The 27188-nt window shown below is 42.6% G+C and overlaps 1 protein-coding gene across 16 annotated transcripts in view; it reads left to right on the top strand.

The window, feature by feature from the left end:
- The window catches only part of LOC134355640 (uncharacterized), an 80074-nt gene that overhangs the window by 8170 nt on the left and 44716 nt on the right, over window positions 1–27188 (top strand). For 4 of the 16 annotated variants that reach the window (XM_063065844.1, XM_063065835.1, XM_063065831.1 and 1 more), the window contains exons 2-3: window positions 22346–22406; window positions 24295–24378. The exons of 5 other annotated variants lie outside the window; for them this stretch is intronic. The gene's annotated coding sequence lies outside the window, so the exon portion shown is untranslated. Of the gene's footprint in view, window positions 1–11653; window positions 11807–12159; window positions 12319–22345; window positions 22407–24294; window positions 24379–25614; window positions 25671–27188 lie in introns of all 16 variants that reach the window. 7 more of the 16 variants (XM_063065833.1, XM_063065834.1, XM_063065837.1 and 4 more) reach the window with 7 other exon arrangements.

The following is a 27188-nucleotide window of genomic DNA, read 5'->3' as shown; positions in this document are numbered from 1 at the left end:
ATGCACCGTGAAGAGCCTGCTAACTGGCTGCATCACTGTCTGGTGTGGGAGCAGAGGGGCTACTGCACAAGATCGAAGCAAGCTGCAGAGAGTTGTAAACACAGTCAGCTCCATGATGGGCACTAGTCTCCATAGTATCCAGGACATCTTCAAGGAGCAATGCCTCAAAAAGACGACATCCATCATTAAGGATCCCCACCACCCAGCACATGCCCTCTTCTCATTGCTACCATTAGGAAGGAGGTACAGAAGCCTGAAGGCCCACATTCAATGATTCAGGAACAGCTTCTTCCCTTCTGCCATCAGATTTCGGAATGGACATCGAACCCATGAACACTACCTCACTACTCTTTTATTTTTTGCACCTCTTGTTAAATTTAGCTATTTAATATATATATATTCATACTATAATTCACAGTTTTTTCTCTATTATTATGTATTGCATTGTTTTGCTGCCACAAAGTTAACATATTTCACAACTTTGCCAGTGATCTTAAACCTGATTCTGATTCTGGTAAGGAACATAAATCAGCAAAGAGTTAAACAAGATCTTAAAAAGTAAAGACATATTTGAGGCTTAAATTTTTTTTAAAAGCAGAAAATACTGGATATATATAGCAGGTCAGGCCACACCTCTTCCCACATTTGCAGAAGGTAGAGGTTGCCCTTGTTTAGAATGCCTATCCTTGTGAATAAGCTTACAGTGAACTTTTCCAGAAAACATAACTGAGTTCAAAGTGTGTGTCAAACTTCGTGAGAAGATAGACTACCTGTCCCTTTGTCTGAGAGCCTGCCCTGTGATGCAGAATCAGGCAGAATAAAACCAAACAGCTCGTGGACCTTGCTCCGCCATTCAGTACGATCACAGCTAATCTGATCTTGGCCTCAGGTCCACTTTCTTGCCTCTTCCCCATAAACCTTGACAAACCCTTGGATTAAAATCCTGCTCTACCTGGAGACTGAATGCAAGTTAGTGTGGTGATTCATGGTTAACATCACACTGGAGTGTTCTATGCCATTATTCAAGAATGGCAGCAGGTAATGACAGGCCTAAGAATCTGTGGTAGGGAAGTTATTGGATGAAAAATTCTGAGGGAGATTGTCTCCAAGATTAACCTAGTTTGGAAAGACAGGGATTAATCAAAAATGATTTTGTCTGACAAATTTGATTGAATTTTTGAAGTGCTAACAGATGTATTGATACTGGCAGAACAGTTGTGGTAGTTTACATAGAACTGCGAAGAACCCTTGACAAGGTCCAACATGGAAGATTGACCTAAATGGTTACAGTCGTTGAGACTCAAGGCTATTTGACAAACTGGATGCAAGATTGGCTTGATACTGGGAGGCAGAGAGTGATAGTGAAAGTCATATATTTTGTAATTTGAAACCTCTGACCAGCAATATTTCAGGAGGATCAGAGCTAGAAACCATACTATTTGCTACTTATATTATGATTTAGATATGAATTCAGAAGGCATAATTAGAAAGTGTGCAGACAACATGAAATTTAGTGAGGAGTACTTTTAGATTACAAGATACTGGTGTTGAGCCGGTAAGAGGCAAGGCAGTGGCAGCTGCAATTTAACCTCAGAGTTGAGTCGAGCAGTTTGGGTGGACTAATATGGTAGAACATTAAAAAAATACATGATTAGGCTCTTGGGAGTATTGAGGGGTTTTAGTGTACAAGTCCAAGAATCTCTGAAGGTAACAGTACAAGTAGATCAGGTGTTGAAAAAAGCATACAGGATACTTACCCACCTACCTAATGCAGCAGCAGGGATATAAATAATAAAAGACAAAAGATTATGCTTCCTCACAATCAGAATCACGTTTCATATCACTGGCATATATTGTGCAACTTGTTGACTTTGCAGCAGTGGTAATAGAGATAAAAAACTGTGAATTACAGTAAGTATATATATATTAAATAGATAAATTAAAACAGCAGTGCAAAAATTGAAATAAAAAAGCAGAGAGGTAGTGTGCAAGGGTTCAATATTTTGGAAACATACCAAAGCTTCTCAAACTCCAAAGTTACAACCCCACTCAACTAGCTGATAAATCTCACTCCTGTACATCCTCTCCTCACCATCTGAAATTCTGTCAGCAATGTATAAATGGCATTTGACCTGTGCCTAGCCACCCAGCCATATGTGTAGAGAATAGTGCAGACATCCTGGGGTGTGCCAGTGTTGAGGGTCAACGAGGTGGAGATGTTGTTTCCAATCTGCACAGGTTGTGTTCTACCAGTTAGGAAGTTGAGGATCCAGTTGCAGAGGGAGGTACAGAGGCCCAGGTTCTGGAGCTTTTCGATCAGAACTGTAGAGATTATTGTGTTAAGCACTGAGCTGTAGTCAATAAGCAGCATCCTGTTATAGGTTTGTATTGTCCAGGTGATCCAAGGCCACATGAAAAGCCAATGAGATCATGTCCACTGTAGACTTAGTGTGCCAATAGGCAAACTGCAGTGGATCCAAGTCCTTGCTGAGACAGGAGTTAATTCTAGCCATTACCAACCTCGCAACACACTTCGTCACTGTAGATGTCAGGTAGTCCACCGTACTCTTCTTTGGCACTGGTATGATTGTTGCCCTTTTGAAGCAGGTGGGAACTTCCACCTGTAGCAAGGAGAGATTGAAAATGTATTTGAACACCTCCACTGGCGGTTAGCACAGGTTTTCAGAGCCCTACCAGGCACTCCATCAAGGCCTGTCAATTTGCAAGGGTTCACCATTTTGAAAGACATCCTGATGTTGACCTCTGAGACAGAGATCACAGAGTCACCAGGTGCTGCTGGGATCCTCATAGCTGCAGTTATATTCTCCCTTTCAAAGTGAACAGGAAAGGTGCTGAGTTCATCTGGGAGTGAAACATCACTACCATTCAAGATATTAGGTTTTGCTTTGTAAGAAGTAATGGCCTGCAAACCCTGCCAGAGTTGACATGCATCCGATTTCTTTGGCACTGGTATGATTGTTGCCCTTTTGAAGCAGGTGGGAACTTCCACCTGTAGCCTTGAACCTCATTCAGAATTGTTCCTTAGCTCTTGAAATAGCCCAGACTTGAATGCCACAGATCCAGTCCTCAGCAGGCTATGAACCTCCTGGTTCATCCACAGCTTTTGGTTTAGGGATTACAAAAAGTTCTTGTAGGCACACACTCATCCACACAAGTTTTAATGAAGTCAGTGACACCTGTGGCATTATTTTTCAGGCTCGAAGATGAATCCCTGAATACTGTTCAGTCCAGTGATTCAAAGCAGTCTTGTAGGCACTCCTGCACATCTTTCTCCATACCCTCTTGGTTCTCACCACTACTGGTACTGCAATTTTCACTCTCTGCCTATACTCAGGGAGTAGAAGTACAGCCAAGTGATCAGACTTTCCAAATCATGGGCATGTGATAGCACGGTGAGCACTCTTGATGGTGGTGTAACAGTAGCCCAGTGTTTCGGTTCCTCAGCTACTACAAGCGATTTGTTAATTATAACTATTGAGAGACTTTTTCAAGCTGGCCTGGTTGAAACCCCCCAGAATGATGGGGAAGGCATCAGGATGTGCTGTTTCCCGGCTGTTGATTATATTGCTCATTTCATGTAGAGACTGCTTGACATTGGCCTGAGGAGAGAAGTATAAAGCAGCCAAGATAATGGCTGAAATCTACCGTGGCAGATAAAAATGAACAGCGCTTGATCGCAAGGTCTTCAGGACTGGAACAGAACTGCCACGTTTGTACAGCACCAGAAGCACACTCCGCCTCCTCTGCTTTTGAAAGGCTCAACAGTCCTAACTTGATGGTGTATTGCGGACACATTAATCTCAATCGCTGTGACCAGAATGGAAGGGGTTAACCAAGATTCTGTGAAACAAAAAAAATGCAACTGTCCTAATGTCCCTCTGGTACAGCATTCTATTTATTTATTATTGAAATACAGTGTGGAGCAAGCCCTTCTGGCCAGTGATCCCCGATTTAATCCTAGCCCAAACACTGGATAATTTTCAAGGACCAATTAACCTACCAACCAGTATGTCTTTGGATTGTGGGAGGGAACTGGAGTTCCTGCAGGAAAGCCATGCGGTCACGGGGAGAACGTACAAACTCCTTACAGGCTCTGAGGTCTTCAATTTTATTTCCCAGAGCCTGTACGTTTGACAGCAAAATGGTCAGTATTAGGAGTCGAAATCCACACTTTCTTGGATGAAAGTTTAAGCCAGCTCAGCATCCTCTCTTCTGCCGCGTTAAAGGAGAACCGCCGCAATCAGAGCCCGTTCGAGCTTTGCCGATCTTAGGCAGTGGAAGATTCTTTAATCTCGGTAAAGCGGTGTTACTAACCTGGGTGTACTTATGGTTGTATGGGGTGTCAGGGAGGGGTAGCACCTCTGGTGGGGGAACATGTCACGTCCTTTTCAGGGCGGTTTTTCCACCTTTGGTCCCCACCTGGCACTCAGCTCTCACCTGTGGCTCCCCGTAGCTGTTTGCATGTGACAGTGGCCACACTCCGGGCAACGGCTTCGACAAGCCGGCTAAACCAGGTGAGGGTAGCCGACGGGTCTCAAACCCTCGGTGAGATAGGGAGTTGTCTATTCCAGCATGTGAAGACAGACTCCGGCGGATTGAGCGGACGAGACCAATGGAAGGTCCAACGGTCAAGAAGGCGGTCTCTGCAAGCGTCGTGGAACGTGTAGAGCAGGACAAGACACAGAAGACGTCCTGGTCATCCACTGCACCTAGTCCCATCTCCAGCCATCTCGACTCTGTCTTGCCACTGGATCCAGATGGGAATTGGGAAGAGAGAGTGAGGCTGACGCTGCGCAACTCTCCCTCACTTAAATCCAAATCACACGCTAGTCTCGACACCATCATTATGGTGTCGAGGTCCTCATCGATGTCAATGATGGACGAACAACTTATGGTTCTCAGCTGTAGCAGACTGAAACAGGAGTATTTGATGGTTTCCTTCTGAGCTGTTTGCATGAGTCACCTTGTTTATTGCGCCACTGAAGTAGACATAATAAACATTGGTCAGACCTCAGCTGGAACTGCTGGTCTCCGCACTATAAGAAGGACCCATGGCTGCACTGGAAAGGAAATATGAGGAGGTTCATCAAAATGTTGCCTGTGATGAAACATTTCAGATATGAGGAGAGAATGGATGAACAGAGTTTCTTTTCCTTGGAGGACAGAGTATTTACTACAAACTATTCCCAGAGTAAAGGAATATAAAATCAGAGGGTACAGGTTTACAGTAAGGGGTATGAGCTTTAGAGAGGATCTGAGGAAGAAGGTTTTCACCCTGAAGTTGGGTAGAATCTGGTCAAGAAAATGGTGAAAGAGACCTTCCTAACATCTAAGAAGTATCTAGAAGAATAGAAATCAGCAGGACATAGAATGCTGTTAGATCTGGTGATATTCACTGACATTCTTCAGCTGTCAAAATTGAGGCACAAAGTCAGTGTGACAAGAATAAAGAAATAACAAACAAAAATGTGAAAAAAAGGAAGCTGCGGTCATCTCTTACTCAGACTAGAGATAAACAGAATTCCAATGATAGCAGTTAACCTATAAAGGAGCCAAATTCAAGTGGCATGGCACCTGCTCATGAAAAACTGAGGAAGTCTTAGAAAAATATAGAATCAGCTATACTACAATTACTGTAAGGCATACTGAATAGTTACATGTATATAAAAAAAAAGAAACAGAGGAAAGTTAAACTCCAAGGAAAATAGTAGATAAATAAAAATCTTACACCATAATCCAACAAGGCTGAAGACTACTAGGTTCTGAATGATGGCAATTAGTATAGGTGGGTTGGAATGAGCATTATGGGTTGATGGGCCTGTATCTGTTTTTAAGCTATGAGATATAAGATATTAAGTTATCAATGTTATTTGGCAGAAAAGGTCAAGAATAGACCCCTAGTTTACTTAAATACAGAGCATAAATAATATCAGCCACATGTTCATTTGTAGATTTGTAGATCTCAATAAAACATAACAGATGATGTCACATTGCTGTTTGCTCATGCAAGGAATTTGAATACAGTCACAGTTGACCTTTTCATCTTTAAGGAATGCCCATGAGTGATGCTGTTTAAGATAAATCCCATCATGTGTTACCTTTGACCACAGTCTATTCAGTAATCCATTGAAGACTGCCATAGTACATCACAACCCACTCACTGTCTTGTGATCCAGGCCTTTTCTCATAACCATTGTAGAGATCAGACAGAAACATCTGAAAGTAATCATCTGACAGCAATATATCTGATGACAGAATGTAGCCGTTGAAGGGAGTCAGGTTAATTTATCAGTGTCAGCTAACAGGACTTAACAGATTTATTATCAATGTAAATTCCCATTACCTTGTTCAGATGTAATGAATGGACCGAGTCATTACTGCTGTGGTTAGAGATTAACAATAGTGACTCATCTCTGAAGACGAAAGGAGAGATGGGCTGAGGTGGGGCATGTAACATTTGTGGTTTCTTTTACCGCTCGGACTTTGAGTAACCCAACCTCTAACTATGAGGTGATTTGTGAACTTCTTACCGAGGCAAAAGTAGAGGAAAAGCTAGTTTAGAGGCTTCTGTCACCACAATAGAGGTATTGTTTAAGAACCAGTTGTCCACAAAGAATCGTTGGTTAGAATATTTAGACTGTGTCTCACTGATAACAATACAGAGAGTTATTAAGATATGCATAATTGATGGATGATATAGACTTTCATATAAACTCAAAGGGGAAGTCCTAAAGTAGTACTTTATATTTTTAAAAAACTGCCACTCTCCATAAGGAGTTACAGATGTTTTTTTCTAACTAAGCACTCTGCTTTTATAAATTTCATAGCTCTACTGCTCAGAAGCGGGGGAGGGTGTATGGCAGCCATTTTGAATTTCCTTCTTCAGCTAAAGCAATAACTTTGGACTCATGAAAGCATTCCATTGTTCACAGAGCAGATAATCTCCGAGTAAGGAACATGTTACGCAGCCATTTGTGATGTCAAGTAATTTACTGTATGAAGCATCAATTTTTCCTGTAAACTTCGGCATCTTCAGTTGAGCTTATTTTCACACACTGCTGGAAATTCCTCCAGCCCTCTTGCCTTATGAACCTTGGATATTTCACCCATCCTGATTCCCAACTGTTTTCCCTTAACAGTCGCACAACTAAATGAGATGCAGCTTCACCACTCCATTGACACGAGTTCAATTATGACCCCTACTGTAGCCTTGTGGAGTTTGCATGCTCTTTCTGTTGTTGCCTGGTTTTCTCAGAGGTGGAATAGAGTCATAGAACATCACAGCTGAGAAACAGGCCCTTTGGGCCATCTAGTTCATGTCAAACCATTAATCTGCCTAGACCCATTGACCAGCACGCAGACCACAGCTCTCCGTACACTCCCCGTCCAGATACCTATCCAAATTTTTCTTAAATATTGAAATTGCCCCGCTTCCACCATTTGCACTGGCAGCTCATTCCACACCCTCATCCCCCGCCGAATGAAGAAGATCCCCCTTATGTTCTCCTTAACCATTTCACCATTCACCCTTAACCCATGACCTCTAGTTCTAGTCTCACTCAAACTCCCTGGACAGAGTCTGTTTGCATTTAACCTATCTGTATCTTTTATAAGCTTGTATACCTCTGTCAAATCTTTTACATTCTAGGGAATAAAGTCCAAAGCTGTTCAACCTTTCCCTTTAACACAGGTCCTCAAGTCCCAGCAACATCCTTGTAAATTTTCTCTGTGCACTTGCAACCTTATTTATATCTTTCCTGTAGGCAGGTGACCAAAACTAGACACACTACTCCAAATTACGACTCAGCAATATTTTATCTAATTTCAACATGACATTCCAACTCCTGTAATTAATGTATTATTTAATGCAGGCCAAGAACTTTTTTTTGACCCTGTCTACCTGTGATGCTACTTTCAAGAATTTACGTATCTATATTTCCAGATCTTTCTTTCTACCACCCTCCTCAGAGCCCTACCACTCACAATGTAAGACCAGCACTGGTTGAGCCTCCCAGAGTGCAAGACCTCACACTTGTCTGCTTTAAATTCCATCTGCCATTTTTCAGCCCATTTCACCAGATCCCGGTGCAAGATTTAATAGTCCTCCTCACTGTCCACTAGACCTCCACCTTGGTGTCATCCGCAAACTTGCTGATCCACTTCATCACGTTATCATCCAAATCATTGATATAAATGGCAAACAACAATGGACCCAGCACTGAATCCTGTGGCACACGACTAGTCACAGACTGCCAATCAGAGAAGCAACCATCTACAACCACTCTCAGGCTTCTTCTGCAAAACCAATGTCTAATCCAATTTGCTACATCATCTTGAATGCTAAGTGACTGAACCTTCTCGATCAACCTCCCATGCAGTACTTTATCAAAGGCCTTGCTAAAGTCCATGTAGATAACCTCCACTGCCTTCCCTTCATCAACTTTCCTCAAAAACTCTTGAAGATTGGTTAGGCATGACTTACCATACAGAAAGCTATGTTGACTAACTCTAACCAGTCCCTGTAATTCCTAAGGTATATATATCAAAACCCTTAAAATGCCTTCCAATAACTTTCCCACTATTGATGTCAGGCTTGCTGTGTGCTGCAAATGCTGAAGAGCTGCAAATGGAACTGAAAGTTGTGCAATCACTAGTAAACATCTCCTGTTCTGATCTTATGATGAAAGGAACAAAATTGATGAAATGGATGACAATCATTGATGTCTGAAGTCTGCGATGATTGGTCACCAATTACCACAGCCATCTTCCTTTGTGAGTGGACTGTCCCCAGGCACTGGACATCTTCCCTTTAATGCCCAACGTTCTCAGTTTTATCAGAACTATAATGCCACACTCCGTCAAATACTGTCTTGAACTTAATGAGCAGTCATGCTCTCTCTCTGCCCAATTTTAGACTAAAGGTGTTATAGAATCCAGAGGTAGGTTTTTCTGGTGATTGAGTGACCAGCTGTAGGTTTTTGAGGAAGGGCTAAATTTAGAGGAAAACAAAAATGACAGAGAGTAAGTGGATCACCAGCAATAATGCTAGGTGCAGGATAGAAATTCATGTCACCAGCAGTCAAATTAAAAAGGTTTAGGGGGCAGGAGGTTGGACCCGTGGACTCGTGAAGCAAATAAAACTGGGAGAAGGTATAATGGGAGATAAGAATGGTTAGGACAGGGGTATCTGAAGGGAGGATGGTTTAGCTGTGCATGACAAAATAAGGGAAGTTACAGGGGCAGCTGTATGGATATCAATATTAAAATTGTACTGAATGGCAGAACAGGCACAGGCAGCTAGGTGAATGGATATGTTATTTCTTCATATAAACACAAGAGATTCTGCTGATGCTGGAAATTCAGAGCAAAACACACAAAATGCTAGAGGAACTCAGCAGGTCAGGCATCATTTATGGAACTGAATAAATTGATAGCTAACCAATTTAATTCCTATCCCCATTTCCTTTCTGACATGTCAGTCCATAGCCACCTCTTTAGCCATGATGATGCCACTCTCAGTCTGGGGGAGCAACACCTCCTATTCTATCTAGGTTAACCTCCAACCTGATGCATTTTTTTCTTCTTTATTTTCTTTTCCCTTCCCCCTTCTCTCTTTTATTCCCCGCTCTGGCCTCTTACCTCTTCACATCACCTGCCCCTCCTCCTTCCCTTTCTCCTACGGAACAAGTGCTACATCTGCCCATACACTTCCTCCCTCACCACCATTCAGGGCCCCAGACAGTCCTTCCAGGTGAGGCGACACTTCACCTGTGAGTCTGCTGGTGTGATATACTGTGTCCAGGTGCTCCCAGTGTGGCCTTCTATATATTGGTGAGATCCGACACAGGCTGGGAGACCGTTTCGCTGAACACCTACGCTCTGTCTGCCAGAGGAAGCAGGATCTTCTAGTGGCCACACATTTTAATTCCACGTCCCATTCCCATTCTGATATGTCTATCCATGGCCTCTTCTACTGTAAAGTTGAAGCCACACTCAGGTTGGAGGAACAACACCTTATATTCCATTTGGGTAGCCTCCAACCTGATGGCATGAATAATGGTTTCTCTAACTTCCATTAATGCCCCTCCTCCCCTTCTTACCCCATCCCTAATTTTTATTTTATTATTTTTTTCTTCTCTCTTTGCCTCTCACTGTAACTCCTTGCCTGCTCTCCATCTTCCTCTGGTGCTCCCCTCCCCCTTTCTTTCTCCCCAGGCCTCCTGTCCCATGATCCTCTCCCTTCTCCAGCTCTGTATCCCTTTTGCCAATCAACTTCCCGACTCTTAGCTTCATCCCTCCCCCTCCTGTCTTCTCCTATCATTTCGGGTCTGCCCCTCCCCTTCCCACTTTCAAATCTCTTACTGTCTCTTGTCTTCCGTTGGTCCTGACGAAGGGTCTCAATCCGAAACGTTGACTGTACTTCTTCCTATAGATGCTGCCTGGCCTGCTGCGTTCCACCAGCATTTTGTGTGTGTTGCTTGAATTTCCAGCATCTGCAGATTTTCTCGTGTTTGTGATTTTATATTTCTTTATGTGTTTGAAGAATTTGATTTCCCGGTCTAGAGTTAAAGTCCACAAAACAATTAATCAAACATTTTTCTTGCTGTTTTTAGGCTTTTCGGATGAAAATCAGTATGAGCATTTATGAACTGAATTAAAATGATGAAAGAATTTTGGAAGAATTCCTAAGTTGCTAAATTTAACTGGCCTATTGTCACTCTCAGATGGGGCAGCACCGTATTAGCATATTACTTATCCAATATTGCATTTAATTTTCATTTTTAATAAAATGTATCAGGGAGCTGTAACTGGACAATGCCATGCAAATTTAAATTCTTCTAATGGCAAGTATTAAGACCAGTCAAAGCACATTCTTCAGTACAAACCGCCTACATGTTTGTTTTCCATCTCCAAACACGGACTGATTTCACCAGCTGGAAAACGCATCTTTCTGGGATTCCTTGAAGTTTTCCATTTCAGTTCATTCAGATAACACTCACAATAAATTACAGTGAAGAACAAGCAAGTACGATCTGCAAAACATTTAGTAAACATGTCAGATCAGATCAATAAGCTCCCATTTATATTTTGTCAATGATTGTGTGGCAGGTTAGAAATATATAATAATTACAAAATGAAGATGAATAAGCAAATGTTATTTGCACACAGCAACAAAAAGGTCCACTAACTTCCTATAGGGCACATTACTTGCTGAGAAACCAACTTTTATAATTTTGATTTTATAAATTAGATCAGTTTTGCTTCCAAAAGAGCATTGGGATAAAATATGGATTATTGGCTATTGCTTGTGCCCTTGACTTTTAACATTGCAACAGACTGTCCATTGATTGATAGATGTCATAATGGCAAAGATATTAGTGTGAATAACAAGGGTAGACACATAATGATATCAATCAACAAGCAATGCTGATTTGTCACCAGTACTGCCATTTAGGAGCTCTCTTACTCTGTACTCTCGCTAACTCCTCTCTTAATCTTCCATAGCTGGGCAGTCATTCAGCAGGTCGAATAATCATTCACCAATGCAATTTAAAGTGATCATCTGTTAAGATAAATAACAGTGGGAGTTTGTTGATCTGATTCTAAACATTTATTAAATGTTTTGTTGCAGATCACGCTTGCTTGTTCTCTGCCCTAATTTAATGTGAGCGTTATCTGGATGAATTGCAACAGAAAGCACTATAAAACCCCAGGCAACTGTACGATTTCCAGATGGACCATTCTCAAGTTACGCCAAACTGTTGTTATGATTCACATGTATCTGGTATGTTCCAGTTTTTTCCATTTGTAAAGGTCGGCATGGAAATGGGGAGGAAAAATGTAGGAGGATATTTTCTTCTTCCGAATCTTCTGCATAAATCAGTTCGTCCTAGACGAGAGTGGATTGAATGCCATTCTCTTAAAAGTCCAGCCATCTGGGAGAATGAGCAAAGCCGCACAAGAACTTGGGGGGAGCGCAGAGAGAAGGCGTCTCTATGGAACTTGTCCACTTGTGAGAAAGGGTCAGTGAACTGCAGAATTAGTTCTTTCTGCATAGGTGCAGCTTCAGTTGCTAGGTATTTCTGTCACTTTCTGTTTCAGATTTCCAACATCTGTTTTTTTTTGTTTCCATTTCAGCAGAAGACATTTTCTAGTATATGTTCCCCTGCCTTAAAGTGGTGACCAGACAGCGGCAAATAGAGTTGCCTATCACTGTTCTGTCACAAAGGATGGACCCCACACTCAGCTCAAACCCCTACATTGCCCTCTGCTCCTTCCCAATGCACTAAGATAAAGGTGATGACTACAGATTTTTGAAAAAAACACTGTCAAAGCTCTATAGTGGAACATATGCAAAAAATGGAACGTCTGTCTGCATTCTGATGCTCAGAATCAGTATCAGGTTTAATATCACCAGCATATGTCGTGAACTTTGTTAACTTTGAGGCAGCAGTACAATGCAATACATGATAATAGAGAAAAAAATATGAATTATGGTGTAAATGCTCATGGTTCAAAGTCCATTCAGAAATCAGATGGCAGAGGGAATGAAACTGTTCCTGAATCACTGAGTGTGTGCCTTCAGGCTTCTGTACCTCCTACCTGATGGTAGCAGTGAGAAGAGAGCATGTCCTGGGCGATAGATGTCACCCTTCTGAGGCACCATTCCTTCCTGGATACTACAGAGGCTAGTGTCTATGATGGTGCTGACAAAGTTTACAACTCTGTGCAGCTTTCTTCGATCCTGAGCAGTAGCCCCCCTCCACCCATACCAGATACTGATGCAGTTACTAGTATATAAAAATCATAGTGCTGTGTTTGAAAATTGCAGTTGGAGGCATCAAACAACGTTACACTCCAGTATCAGGCTTGTGCTGACTGTTTATGCACCAGTCAAAAGAGAGTGAGTTTCCCAAAATCAGCAATCACAGGTAGGTATATTTAACAATGCAACACAGAGAGGCTATAGTCCCAAAGGAATGTGCCGCAACGTTCTCAGAGAGTAATGTGATTATCTTTTTGAAAGAAACTAAAGAAAGGTAGGATCTGCCTTGTGTATAGACAGGGCCATCCGAACTTCCCTTCTCAAGTATTGTGAAGTTTTGCAGATTCTCACTGTTGTCTTGAGGTCCACATGTGTGCTTTCAGTGTTTTGAGCTGCAGTTTGCAGATATTGGGAGTGTCCCTTTAAATAACAATGTTACAAATCATATATTGGAAATAAAGAATGGTCCTGCTGGAGGTGAGAAATGAAATGGGACAATAGAGCTTTGAGAACTAAAACTAATTTTACAACTCTCTGCAGTTTACTTCGATCCTGTGCAATAGCACCGCCCCCATCCTCCATACCAGACAGTGATTTTCACAAGTATGAACAAGGTTAATTTCAGCCTGCTTCACGTGGAAAAACATGTAGGCACCCACCTTAGCTGACAAAATAGCAAAGCTGACAAATGTTTAAACAGTCAGAAACTGAAAGCTGGTGAGTGCCCTTGTACCTGAATTAGCACATAGGTACAGCAAGCAAGTTTACTGGCATCTGGCACATTGCAATTGACTGCCAGGGTAAATGATTTCTGACCAAAATTATATAAGTCTCTGGGGAGGCTGTATCCATCTAAACAACAAATAGGGTCAAGCAGAGGTACACCAGATTGATTAGGCTCACACTCTCTTGAGCAACAGTTCCCAAAGAGGGCTACATCACCATTCCACCCCCCACCGCCCCATGGTCAGTGGGAGCTGCTAAGGCAGCAATAAAGTTAGAGGGGGAAGGGGTGTGTTTGCTCACGCGACTCCCTTGTCCATTCGTCCCCCCCATCCCTCCCCACTGATCTCCCTCCTGGCACTTATCCGTGTAAGCGGAACAAGTGCTACACATGCCCTTACACTTCCTCCCTTACCACCATTCAGGGCCCCAGACAGTCCTTCCAGGTGAGGCAACACTTCACCTGTGAGTCGACTGGGGTGATATACTGCGTCCGGTACTCCCGATGTGGCCTTCTATATATTGGCGAGACCCAATGCAGACTGGGAGACCGCTTTGCTGAACACCTACGCTCTGTCCGCCAGAGAAAGCAGTATCTCCCAGTGGCCACACATTTTAATTCCACATCCCATTCCCATTCTGACATGTCTATCCACGGCCTCCTCTACTGTAAAGATGAAGCCACACTCAGGTTGGAGGAACAACACCTTATATTCCGTCTGGGTAGCCTCCAACCTGATGGCATGAACATTGACTTCTCTAACTTCCGCTAATGCCCCACCTCCCCCTCGTACCCCATCCGTTATTTATTTATATACACACATTCTTTCTCTCTCTCTCTCTTTTTTCTCCCTCTGTCCCTCTCACTATACCCCTTGCCCATCCTCTGGGTTCCCCCTCCCCTTGTCTTTCTCCCCAGACCTCCTGTCCCATGATCCTCTCATATCCCTTTTGCCTATCACTTGTCCAGCTCTTGGCTCCATCCCTCCCCCTCCTGTCTTCTCCTATCATTTTGGATCTCCCCCTCCCCCTCCCACTTTCAAATTTCTTACTAGCTCTTCCTTCAGTTAGTCCTGACGAAGGATCTCAGCCTGAAACGTCGACTGTACCTCTTCCTAGAGATGCTGCCTGGCCTGCTGCGTTCACCAGCAACTTTGATGTGTGTTGCAAGGATTATAGGCTTAATTTTTAAAATCAATTACTTATTATAAGCATTTGATCATCAGTGCCTCACAATTGATTACAATGTTCATGCGATCACCTCATCTCTTGCTAATCCACTGTTCACTTGGACTTTGCTCAAAGCGTGTTATAGTTGTTGAAAAGCAATATGACACTTCTGTATTTGGCATATCATGAGAAATTGTGTTATTTCCAGTCCCAGCCTATGCATTATAGCCATTCCCTTCTGTAGTCCAGTGTTAGCAAGTATGATTCCCATACTCTAACCAAGCACTGATGCAGTTCCTATGAATTAGGGTGTGGTGTTCAATGGGGAAAAGTTAAGAATCTGCCCTTTCAGTTGGACTTGACCACATTTCTCTAGCCCACAGCCCCTCCAAAATATTATTGCCCCACTTTATGTACCTTCAGGCAGAGAGTCAGGTTTTGCCTGAGCTATGATGATGTTATAACTTTCCCCTTTATTGATCGCAGCACTTGAGGTTGGACATAAACAATAGATGATTGACTGTGGTCAGTAACCCATAACAAACATGGCAGAAGCAGACCAAATGAAAAAGAAGCGTAGACAGTAGAGGGGAGAGTATCTGAAATATGGTTTGTACTAGCAATAAGCAACCAATAACAGCCAATGTGTCTGTTGTGTGAAAAGGTTTTCCAAAAAAGGCAATGAAACCATCCAGGCTCCTTGAACATTTGAAGAGAATACACTCTGATAAAGCAAATAAGAATTTTGGCTTATTTTCAGTCACTTCATGAAAACTTTTAGGAATGGAAAACACTTCAAAACATGTTCACTAGCTCTTCACAACCAAATGGTGATCGTTTGTGTACTTCACACATTTCATTGCTCATTGTTAAATCTGAAAAGCTCCATACAATTAGAGAAGAACTAATCCTGCCAGCAGTAAGGAAGGTTCTGAGTACAGTTTTGCATAAGTCACCAGACCAAACTGTTAAAGAAATTCTGCTCAGCAACATCTCTTTTCAAAGGCAATCAGATGAAATGTCTGAGAATGTGGAAGAAACATTGTGCAACTCACTTAGGACAACAAAATTTTGCTCTACAGATAGATGAGTCAACTTTACCAGACAACAAATCTTTGCTTCTTGATTATGTTTGCATCATAAAAGTGAAAGCATGGTTCAGGAGTTGTTATTTTCAAGGGGACTGGAGACAGATATGAAGGGAGAAATAATATTTTAGGCTGTTGAGAAATTTCTGCTCACCAACATACTTACTTGTGCCACAGATGGGGCAGCATCTATGACAGGATGCCACCCTCGAGGCAACAATGCTGTACCTAACATAATTACCATTCACTGTGTAATTCACAGACAACATCTCATTGCAAAATGTCTCAAATGATTGGCAGCACAGATCATTATATACTGTTATCACAGCGGTAAATAAAATCAAGTCCCATGCTGTCAATTCTTGACTATTTTGAAAGCTTTGTAGAGTCATAGTCGTAGTCATAGTCATAGTCATACTTTATTGATCCAGGGGGAAATTGGTTTTCGTTACAGTTGCACCATAAATAATTAAATAGTTAAATAGTAATATGTAAATTATGCCAGGAAATAAGTCCAGGACCAGCCTATTGGCTCAGGGTGTCTGACCCTCCAAGGGAAGAGTTGTAAAGTTTGATGGCCACAGGCAGGAGTGACTTCCTATGACGCTCTGTGTTGCACCTCGGTGGAATGAGTCTCTGGCTGAATGTACTCCTGTGCCCAACCAGTACATTATGTAGTAAATGGGAGACATTGTCCAAGATGGCATGCAACTTGGACAGCATCCTCTTTTCAGACACCACCGTCAGAGAGTCCAGTTCCATCCCCACAACATCACTGGCCTTACGAATGAGTTTGTTGATTCTGTTGGTGTCCGCTACCCTCAGCCTGCTGCCCCAGCACACTACAGCAAACCTGATCGCACTGGCCACCACAGACTTGTAGAACGTCCTCAGCATCACTCGGCATTGAAAATGATATCATATTCAAAATGATAAGCGATATAGAAGCTTGCTGTTGCACATAGAAGTCAGATAGGTCTCAAAAGGAAACTGCCTGATATGTTTTTAGGCGCTTTTTGAAACTGTGACAAAATTCTTTGAAGATTCGAATGCCTTATTCAATATTCAACTCAAAAATATTAGGCATGGCATTGCATATTTGTCAGAATTATTCGCAAAGTTTAATGATGTGAATCTTATCAAAGTCAAATCAGTCGCGTCCACATTTCAGTCCAAGTTAATCCTATTTAAGTGCAACGTTGGCCATTACGACCTTTTCCAATTTTCAAGCTTGTCTGAGTTTGAAAGGAAAGAAAGAATACCAGATGATGATCTTCAGGTATACTATGTCCAACTGGGTCAGCTGCATAAAGACATGTCTGAGAGATTTCAGGACCTTCTCTCGATCCTAATTCCAGATTGGCTAGTAAATCCATTCCTGTCCACTTGTTGTGACGAATTTACATGAAGGATGGAGGAAGAACTGATCTTGCTACAAAATGACTTTGAGCTGAAGTCGAGATTCAAAAAATCTTATCAAAACTTTTACTTGCAGAAGGAAATCTCTAAATGCTATCCTGCACTGTGGAAAAAGATAATGTTCTTTATTGCCTTCCCAATGTTATATTTAGTAGAGCATAGTTTCAGGGCAGTCGCCCAACTTCTTATAGAGCAATGAAGCAGACTGTAAAATACTGAACGTGTGCATTTGAGACCCCTTCAGGGTGACATTCAGCCTGATGTGGAGAAGCTGATAACACTGCACCATGCCCATCCATCTCATTGAAAGGTGAAAAAGCAATGAAATAGTGAAATGGATTGGGGGGAACACAGATGATGTGATCTAGGAGACAAGGGGGCAGTAACCCAAAAAGTTTTAGAATCGCTGTTCTAATCTTTAGTGGACTAAAATCTGGAACATGCAAACTTCTCAGAGTATTTGACAAGGTAGAAGCTGGGACGATGCTTCTCCTGGCACAGGAATCCAAACCAGGGGTCAGAGTCTCAGCATAAAGGCTCAGGAATCCAGGTCTGAGATAGGAAGAAATCTCTTCATCCAGAGAATAATCATTACAATCCTGACACGTATTTTCAGGAGAGATCAAATTTTGCCCAGTTCTCCTTACTGTTGAGCTCTGGGACTCAAATGCCGAGAAATGTTTCAGCAATAACAATAAAAATAAGAAGTTACTGTTTGGAAATTGTAGCCAAGAAATCCTGAGACAGTCAATGCCAAAATGAGCAGCTGCACTTCAACATCTGAATCCCTGCTTTGTTCTAATATCAAGGCTGGTATGCAAAATCTGAGCAGTTCTGTGGTTTGATTATCGCACAATATGTTTTACATCGTCAATAAAGAGCCTGCACCTGCAGGAATGAAGTGGTGGGGGTGGGGGGGATAGGGGAGAAGAGCAAAGAGCAGAGAGAACAGGGAAGCGAAGGAGAAAGGAAAAATGAGGACAGAGCAGAAATGGAGAGAAAAGAGAGGTGATGACAGAGGGCGGGGAAGTGACAGGGAATCAAGGTTAGAGGAAGCTAAGAGCAGGGAGGTATGTGAGTGTGTGTCCCATTAGGTCCTGTGCATTGCATGTGGCATGGCTTGATCCATTTTAGTGCCAACCAGGGCTGTCATCTGAGTGTTGACTTGTGTATACAAAGGATATTTTGCTGAGAATTCATGTTTCTCTTTGCGATGAGCGTTATAAAAGAGTCCACCAGCTCCACCATGAGGCAGTAGCAGGGCAGTGATGAAGTATGAATGATAAAAAATGACATTCTCCAGTTAGAGCAGTGTCAATGGCAGCCAGGGGCTCTGCAGGAAACATTGTTGAGCTTGAGACATACAAGCAGAATCAATTGCTGACCCTGGAAATGGAATGAATGGAAAGGTCTGGAGATGAGCCATGGCCCAAGGATGGTCACAGAACAAATTAGAGAACTTCAGAAACAGGAGAACCACTGGCCCTCTATTTCTGTCTAATGCCACTGATTTACTCCAGTGTCCATCTCTTCTTCTGTGGCAGTGCCTCATAACACTGAATTCCCTGATTTAAAAAAATATGCCTCTTCTTTAAATGCACCCAGCGATGCAGTCTTCAGCCATTCAGGATAGAGAATTCCAGAGATTCTCCCCCTTTTCACACCACAGTTTTAGAAATCAATATCCTAATCTTATAACCCTCATTGTTTTTTCCTCACTAGTGGTAACACCTTAAAATCTACCCTATCATGGCTGTCAGGAGCTCATAATAAGATCATCCTTTTTTCTTCAAAACTTGGAACACTATAGATGTAATTTCTTTTGTTGTTCATGATAGGACAATCCTCTCGTCCCAGGAATTAGCCTAACAATTCTCCTTCGGTCTGCCTCTAGTGCCAATATATCCATTCTATGAATAGAGTGGTCCACCTTTTTAGTGTGTTGGCCAGGCAGGATATTTAATTTTACTGTAACTGGAATGTTCTTTGTTTGGAAGCAGGGATGTACTGTTTGGATTAGGGATTGCCAATGCCGTGGTGCTGCTGCTGGAAGTGGCATTGGTTTGGAGATGGGCACAACCGATCCCAGTAATAGAGAGGGACAGCTGTGGATGCCACAGAAAGGGGAGCAAATCCTTTATCCCCTTTCAGACAGGGATGAAAGCTCCAAGAAACAATAAAGCTTCAGCCACTATTCATTCACATTTAAATGGCAAGAGTGACCTCTAGTGCATCAAACACAGTGCACACTAAGGCACAAACAACAGGAAATCTGCAGATGCTGGAAATTCAAGCAACACACATAAAAGTTGCTGGTGAACACAGCAGGCCAGGCAGCATCTCTAGGAAGAGGTACAGTCGACGTTTCAGGCCGAGACCCTTCGTCAGGACTAACTGAAGGGTCTCGGCCTGAAACGTCGACTGCACCTCTTCCTAGAGATGCTGCCTGGCCTGCTGCGTTCACCAGCAACTTTTATGTGTGTTGCACCCTAAGGCTCGTGTGCTGAGAAATTGCTTTTGCAGCACTACAATTTTGTCTGCAATTATAATCTAATTTCCATGAAACGCTATTGAAAATCAAGGGCTTAGTGCAAAATGTGCAGAGTCAACAAATTTTCTCTGTGTCTCCACGGGATAGATATTTACCGTAATGAGGGCATTGACCCCCTGGATGGTGGACCCTAACACAGGTCAGGAAGACCCTGAACAGGTACATAGGGAACCTTGAACCCATGCAGTACATGAATACATGCATGAAGAATCCTGAACATGCACACGAGCCAATAACCTGCAAGATGTCCCCAGAAACATATATGAACCCTGAATATATATGTAAAGGACTCTGACCACACATGGAGGATGCATACAAAGAGACAGAGGACTTTTGTATATTCAGGGAATCATGCGTTATGGGGTTAGTAGAAATTGCTGCTGTGGTAAAAGATCAGTCATGATCTTTTTGAAGAGTTCTGACAGGCTGAATGGTCTAATTTTGCTTCTATTGTTTTCTATATCATTATGTGCTTTAACGTAACCTAACATTCCAAAGCATTTTGCAGAAAAAGTAACAAGTAAAATTCTGGCACCGAGCCAAAGAAGGAAGCACGAGGAGAGATAACTAGCACTTTGCAACGTGTTCTTCTTTAGCAAGAAGAAAGAGAATGTTCCAGGAGTGAATTCCAAGCTATCAGCCTTCATAGCTATGGAAGTAGCCATCAGTCAAGGAACAAAGGGAATGGGGCTCGGACAGGGTTGTTCAGATCGTGGACTGTTACAAGGCTGGAAAATGTTGGAAGGATGATGAGAAGAATGTGAGACCTGAAATGGAAATGTTGGCTGGCTGAAGGACAATGTTGATCGATGAATAGGATGAAGTAGTTTTGAATCAACAAGAACTGATGCCCTCTGCTCATTGTTGCCATCGAGGAAGAGATACAGGAAACTGAAGGCACACACACGGTGCTTCAGGAAAAGCTTCCTCTCCTCTGCCATCCGATTTGTAAATGGACACTACCTCACTACTTTTTATTTCTGTTTTTTTGGCACTATTTATTTTAACTTGAGTATTTAATAGACAAATACCTTATGTACTTAATGTAATTCAGTTTTTTCTCTATATTTATTCATTGTGTATTGCGTTGTACTGTTGTCATAAAGTTAACATATTTCACGACATATGCCAGTGATATTAAACCTGATTCAGATGCTCATTCTGATCTGATTAACATTTATGACATTATAGTAAAATGCTCCTTTGTGTCAATTACAAAAGAAGAGAGAAAATCAGTGCCAACCATCTGACATTCACCTTTATTTGGTGTGATAAATGCATGCTGGAGATTAACCTCAGTGTTCGTTGAGGTGCCCTCAAAAAATATCACAGGATTGGGAGAACTAATTTAAATAAAATACAGGGAAGATTTTAATGATGTGCAGCCTGTGTGGTTCCTGACGGCAGAGGTTGCAGCTGTCCCAACGTTACCACTAGGAACCATGGCCTAACAAAGCTGTCTCCACTTCAGCAGTTGTGGAAGGGAGGGAGAGTGCGGCCAGCTGGTGGGGGGGGGGGCGTGTGCAGGGAGATCATGGCCAGTTGGTTGATGGAGGGAGAGCATGGCCATTTGGTGGGGGGAGGGGGAGAGACGGGGCACAGCACACGTGAGGGTGGCCGCACACAGCCTGTTGCAATCTTTGGTGCAGATCTAATCTCCTGCCATGTGGCTGCTCTGGCTCTTCACCATAACAGGACTGCAATGTATGGCTGCAGTGAATACTGTGAGGCTTAGCAAAGATGTGTGAAGAATACACCATGTTAAGATGCAATCACAAGCAACACATCAGTATCCCAATTCATATCCCAGAGTTTTAGAGAGATACAGCATGGAAACAGGCCTAGTGAGTCCATTCTGACCATCAACCACCTACTTGCATTAATCTAATGTTAAATCATTGCCTTTTATTCTTCCTACTTTATCAACTCTCACACTCAATTCTACCACTCATCTGCACATTAAGGGTAATTTAGAGCAGTCTGTTAAGCTACCAACCTGCACTTCTTTGGGATATAGAAGAAAAGTAAGTATCCAGAGGAAATTTGCAGGAAAGGACGGTCAAACGATAGCACTCTTGGTCTCTGGCACGGTGGGTAAAGTAGCTCGGTAAGCTGCATTACTGTGTCACCCTTTTGCTGTTGCTGGGGGTGCTTCTCACTGATTTCAAGCAAGGACCAAACTTCTGGAGGAAGGTAGCGGATCAGGTAGCATCTGTAGAGGGAAAGGACCAGAACCTTACATCAGGATGGAGAGAGGAGAGGGAAGATATGGGCATTTACAATTTTCAATTACAGGCAATCCACTCCTCCTGTGGTCCTTTCCCACGCCTACATCCAGTTGGGCTCTCTCTCCCTTTGTCCATCTTTTCCAACCGCTCCTCCCGCCCGTTCATTGCCTAGACTCATCACCCTCCATCATGCGCACACTTCTCCACTTGGGTTCCTTCTCCCTCGCTTTCCTTTTCTTTACCCTCCACCACCTGGCACGATGCCACCCTGACTTCTGGTTAAGAATATGCTGAACAATCACAGAACATTCTGGGACAAGAAGATGAACAGCCGGAGGTGTGATCCATATCAGTAGCTGGTAAATTTTTATATTTTTAGGAAAAAGATTTTAAAACTGGATGTCCGGATTATGGCCGCTATCGTGTACCAGTGAGCCCAGGTGAGAGAGCAGATGAATATGTGTGGTGTGGGAGTGAAGGACTTAGATTTCTGGGGTTCTGAGACCTTTCTGAAAGATGTGGGACATACACATGTCATATGGATTGCACGAGTGAGATCAATATTCATGTGGTTGGGTAAACGAGTACCATTGAGGAGGGTTTAAACCAGCATGGACAGGTTATAGAGTCATAGATTACTGACGCTCAGAAACAGACCTTTTAGACCATCTAGTTTGTTCAAATCTGTTCTTCTGCCTAGTCCCATCTACCCATGATAGGAACATGGCACTCCATTCCTCTTTCATCAACGTACCTATCCAAATTTCCCTTCAGTATTGCAGTTGAGCCCACATCAACCATGTATGCTGGCAGCTCATTCCACACTTGCACCAACCTCTGAGGAAAGAAGATCCACTTCAATTTCCCCTTAAATACTTAACCTTTCACACCAAACCTATGACCTCTAGTTTTAGTCTCAACCTGAGGAGGAAAAAAAAGCCTGCACACCTTTATCCTAATTCTACATATCTCCATAAGATCTCCACCCAATCCCCAACACTCCAGGGACTGAAGTCTTAACCTATTCAACCTTTTGCTAAAACTCAGGTTCTCAGTTCCCAGCGACATCTTTGTAATATTTTTCTGCACTCTTTCAAGATTAGTGATATCTTCCCTGTAGATAAGTAACCGGTATTGCACACAATGCTCCAAATTTGCCTTCTTTTAGAGTTCAACATAATATCCAATGCTTTGATTTCGAAAGGCCAATGCGCCGGAATCTCTTGTAGAAAGATGAACAAAGACTCAAAGAGAGGGAAGTAGAACTAGAAATGGAGTGTGCAAAGTTTTTGGAGAATTCAGGAGGTGGAGCAAACAAGTTTAGCATCTAGGTGACAAGGGCATCTGAGGTTAGTGGTGTGTGTCTCAAAGCAAGGAAATCAAAGGACAAGGCAGATGAGGTGAAGGTACACAGCCAAGGGGAAATATTATATTTTGCTTAGAGGGCAAGGACAGGTGGTAACCTGTTAAATATAGTGGAAGTTCTTCATTCGTGCTTCCTTCCAAAGAACAAATGCTGTCGTTAAGGAAGAGGATGGTTAAATATTCAGTGGGATAAAACCAGTAAAGGAGAGAAAGTATTACGGGGTTGAACATGTTTAGAAATGAAAAAAAAAGTAATCAGATTCTGATGAAGAGTATTTTCCAAGGCATTAAATATAAGAAATAGGAAGGAGGGAGACCATTCAGCTCTTCATGTCTGTTCCATCATGTAATGAGATTAAGGCTGATCAGTTACCTCAGCGCCACATTCCTGACCTAACCCTTGATTCTATCAATATTCAAAAATATCTCTTTCAGACATGCCCAGCAACTGAACCTTGGATAAATGGACAGATTAATAAGGTGACATTAAAGGGTGGAGATCTTACAGAGGTATACAAAATTGTGAGGGATGCGGATAGGGTAAATCTTCCAGGAGCACCACAACCTTGTTGTGCCTCTATGACCTGGAGAGCTACGTTGGTTGGAGTCTGGGCTTTGTGCATTGACTCTTGGTAGGATCACCCATGTCAAACAGGTCAGAGGGTAAAAGCCAGTCTAAGGGGGATCCACTGGTCCTCCAGTCCTCCAGTCCTCCAGGTTCTGGGGTTCATCTCAGGGCTGGCAACACTGACTGGTCAAAATAAATGTTACAGGAACAGCAAAAGCCGTCCAAAATGCCAGTGGCATAACAGGCAGTAACTAGATAGGGTAAATATATGTAGGCTTTTTCCCCTGAGTTTGAGACTAGAACTAGGGCAAAAGCTGAAATATTTAATAGGAAACCAAGGAGAACTCATCACTGAGGTGATGTAAGTAACGTCAACTGTTTATTCATTTCTACAGACGCTGCTTGACCTGTTGAGTTCCTCCAGCATTTTGTGTGTGTTGCTCTGGATTTCCAGCACCTGCAGAATCTCTTGTGTTTAGGTCAGTAAGGTACTTTCCTTATTTCTCAAGGCACAGAATGTAAGCGGTTGTGCTGGAACTGTGCACAACTCTAGTTTGGCCACAGAATGAGCAAAGCAAACAGCTCTGGTCACTGTTAAAGGACAGGTGTGGCTGCACTGAAGAGAGTGCCGAGGAAATTTACAAAGATGTCCTCAGGACTGGAAAATCTGAACTGAGGAAAGATTGAATGAGCTGGCTGTTCCCTTTAGAGCAGAAGAATCTGAGGGGAGGATTATTTGAAGTGTGTAAGCTTAAGAGAACAGGATAGAGTAAAATAGGAAGGATGGGATTATTTCCCATTGCAGAGGAATCATAAATACCGAGGGTGATGGGGTCTGGAACTCACAGGCTGAAAGGGTGGGAGAGACAGAAACCCTCATCGTATTTAAAGTCTACTTGGATTTTCTGATGGATAGGATTCCAACGGGATCTGGTTATTACCATGTTTAACGTGGCTTTTATACACCACCTGTGCATAAGAATAGGCATAAATGGGTCCAATTTATAGGCTCAAATTTTTTAACACCTGTTACCTTATTGCCAGAAAGGTGATGTAGTAACTGGAACTCGTTGCTGTAACTATCTTATTGCTGATCCTCATCTCTGCAAATACAGCACAGAAAACATGTTTGATTCACGTGAACTGAGATGATGCGTGGTGTGTGTGGGACAAACATCAGCTACAGTCTGCAATAAGGTGTTCTTAGAAATGGATTGAGTGTAAACTTAGTATTTCTTTACGATGTAATGTTGCCATCCTCTTGGGGTGCATAAATATCAGGTGCAGTGGCCTCACTTTTAGAGATGAGTTTGACTGCCAACTCACTTACCGTGTCATTAATGAAAATATTTATCAACATTTGGAAGTGATATTTGCCAAGTGCATTTCCTTTCAAAATAAATTGATTTTGAAAGTTCCAGGCAACAAAATAAATCGCAGTCTTACTCCTCATTATTTTGTTTCTTTCCCCCTTTTTGTGCATGTTCCTCTTCTTGCATTAAACAAGTGCGTACAAATGTTGTTCCAATCTTCCCTCGTTCACAGACATCTCACCACCAGCTACCTGGAACTGTTCAACTGCCTTATGTCATCATCTCACCTCTACAACATCCCATTAAATAAGAATACAGTATAATAAAATTACTATTCTTTAAGTGTTGAGGGGGAATTTCTTGTTCTGCATTATTGTTGTAAGATTCATGTGTTTCATTTAGTTGTGCATCCGTGCGGGGAAGGTGGCTGCTGAACGTGTGGTTGGAGTCCATGTTGGGTAAGCAGAATCCTTCCTACCATTTCCAGCATCTGTGACTTCTCCCAGTCACTGTAGAAGGGTTAGGAGGATCCCAACATCATCGTGACAGAGGGGACAGAAGGTACTCAGCCAGGAATGGATGGTGGTTGTCCATCATGTCCAACGATGACAGGAAACCCGTGCAGGAGAGTTTTCTTTAAGGAAAGCCGTTACAGTGGGGCAGTTCCACTCTCTTGACCTCAGAAGTCTGGTTCCAGTGGTACGAAGAAATGTCACAAACTGGGGTCTTCCCTGGTTGCAGTGGATGACCATGACATCTTCTGTGCCTGTGCTTCTCCAGAGCAGCTTCCTGACCATTGGATTTCACTGTTGATCACATCCATCCAGTCCGCCGGAGCCGACTGCACATGATAGGACAGACATGTCCCTATCTCCCCGGGGTAAGAGGCTGGCAGCTGCCCTCACCTGGCTTAGCCCACCTGTCAATCAGTGCACCGGGGTGTGGCCGGTATCACGTTCAAACAGCTACTTGGAGCCACGGGTGAGAGTTGAGTGTCCAGTGAGGACCAAAGGGAGTGAGCTGCCAGAACAGACAGGCAAGCCCCTTCACCAGAGATGCTACCCCACACTGGACACCCCATGCACCCCAAGCAGAAATGAATAGAGCAAAGAAAATTCCTGAGAAATATCAGAGCAAATCTCAACTCAAATGTCTACTACAGGAGGAAATGAGATTGGCATGATGGTCATATTTTCATTCTCTGAGCAATGTCCTTGGCTCATCATTTTCCTAAAGAGGAAATGTTACCTGCTTTCTAGGTATTGGTTTAATGATGAAAAGAATGTGTTCATTTGTTGGCACATTGAATATAAAGAATGACACCTACTAATTATATTATCCTTCCTGTACATACATGTTATGAATAAAGTATAGTTTTGCAGCAAATGAAAGGAAGCAGTCTGATTTTCCACACCAAGAGAAAATTGCTATTACTTTAAGACATGTTCCTGGCAGTGAGTGGAACTCCGGTAATGCCCAGTTGTACCAATGGCATTGGCTGGGTGGAGGCATAGTTTCAATTGGAGGGGATGGAATGTTGTTAGACACACAGGTTAGCCAGTCGGTGTAATCTGCACAGACCACAGCATGCAAGCTGCCCGAATGAGGGCCACGTGCCCATTCCATACTGCGTTCATTGTTGGCTAGCCCAGCCCAAGGAAATATTTTGTTTTAATGTAACTAAATCTGGCTGTTTCCAACAGCATCCCAAACTTCACCTGGTTTGTCTTCATTTTGCTCTGAATACACATCTGCCAGAGGGATTGGTGAAAGTGAAAGAACTCAAGCCTTACAGGGACTTCACCTCATTGGTCTGAATATTGAAAGATAAATTGAGGATGCATCTTTTATTGATTCAAATTAAACTGATCACAAATTGGCACTAATAATTTTCTGCGGTTGCTCATGACAAAGCAATGCATGAATCATTGATTTTTCTCTGTAAACGAGTACTGAAGTGTGCTTCTTAATATCAA

Source organism: Mobula hypostoma, chromosome 13, assembly GCF_963921235.1.
Source record: "Mobula hypostoma chromosome 13, sMobHyp1.1, whole genome shotgun sequence".
In the NCBI taxonomy this organism is placed as follows: domain Eukaryota; kingdom Metazoa; phylum Chordata; class Chondrichthyes; order Myliobatiformes; family Myliobatidae; genus Mobula; species Mobula hypostoma.
The sequence above is the reverse complement of the archived record's forward strand: the minus strand, read 5'-3'. Positions and strand labels throughout refer to the sequence as shown.